Source organism: Poecilia formosa, unplaced genomic scaffold (assembly GCF_000485575.1).
Source record: "Poecilia formosa unplaced genomic scaffold, Poecilia_formosa-5.1.2 Scaffold63, whole genome shotgun sequence".
NCBI lineage: Eukaryota > Metazoa > Chordata > Actinopteri > Cyprinodontiformes > Poeciliidae > Poecilia > Poecilia formosa.
Genome location: NW_006800002.1, coordinates 2,621,929 through 2,623,191, shown reverse-complemented (window position 1 = coordinate 2,623,191; position 1,263 = coordinate 2,621,929). Strand labels below are relative to the sequence as shown.

At 33.1% G+C, this 1,263-nt stretch overlaps 1 protein-coding gene across 1 annotated transcript in view; it reads right to left on the bottom strand.

Moving 5' to 3' along the window:
* Nucleotides 1-1,263, bottom strand: part of LOC103139692 (extracellular calcium-sensing receptor-like) — a 24,165-nt gene that overhangs the window by 2,621 nt on the left and 20,281 nt on the right. The window lies entirely within an intron of this gene.

The following is a 1,263-nucleotide window of genomic DNA, read 5'->3' as shown; positions in this document are numbered from 1 at the left end:
CGTCATCATTAAAGGAGCCGCCAACAACTGCAATTAATAAATTGAACAAACTCACTGCTAATCTCAGGCCAATCTCCATTCTCCGAGCGTGTGTGGGGAGCAAGTGTGTTTTTATTGGTCTTTATCGGCGCACAACAGATCAGGTGATCATCGGAAAAACGCATGACATCACCAGTCATCTCTGATAACATTCAAGAATGATTTTTTTTTTAACTGAACTGGTTCAGAAGCACCGTCTTCAACTGACTGAATCCGCTTTGGTTGGGCTGATTGTTGTTTTTTTTTCGGTGGCCTATGAAAGTATGTTTCGCCCTCTACAGGACTTCATCTCTTCACTCTTGCTCTTAATTGTGTCAAATAATTTAATTTACATTAAGTAGTTTTGGGGCAATTCTATAATACCTTTGGATTAATGTCAATATTACCTACACTGACAAACAGGAAGTACTTGAGTCTGCTAGAGGAAGTGCTTAGCTAAAACTCTCAAAAAAAATAATAGCTCAAGTTAGACACTGCAGTGTGAATTAAAGCTATTTTAAATCACACAACAAGGTAATGTTACATACAGGTTAAACTAATGCTTGTATGCGGAAGGTATGTTTTAAATAAAATAAAAATAGATATTTTAATTTTATAAAAATATTTTATTATCCTCTTGCCGTTACATAAGTCAGCTGTTTTCTCAAAACTCCCTACTGCAACTTTAAGCTAACTAATGAATTCTTATACCAACGCTTAGGGGAAAAAACAACAACAACAAGTAGGTACAGTGAAAAATATGGACTATCACTGACTGGATAACAGCATAATTGACTTTTGAACCGGAAGTTATTCTGCCACGTATCACAGATAGGAAATACAGTTGAAACCAAATGTTTACAGACACCAACTAAAAATACACATATATATTTTAAAATTTAAATCAGAGTTAAATCACACCAAACTTCAAATATTTTTTTATTCTTACAGCAAAACTTGCTTGTTTCAACATGTGTTCTTTGCTTCTTTTTTTAACATTTACAAACCACATCATGTCAGTCTAGTGTAAACTTGTGCAATGTTTTAATTTACTAAAATTATGTTATGTATTCCAGTTATATAACTTTTTGAAATTAAAGTGACAGTTGCCATCACCTCTGCTTAAAAAGTCATTGTGTTTCCAAGTCTTTGACAATGTTGGATTAGTTTTTATTCATTAAATATTTTTTAGTGTTCTTCTCTGGCTTAAACAAAATGATGAAACACTTTGGAGCAAATATACAC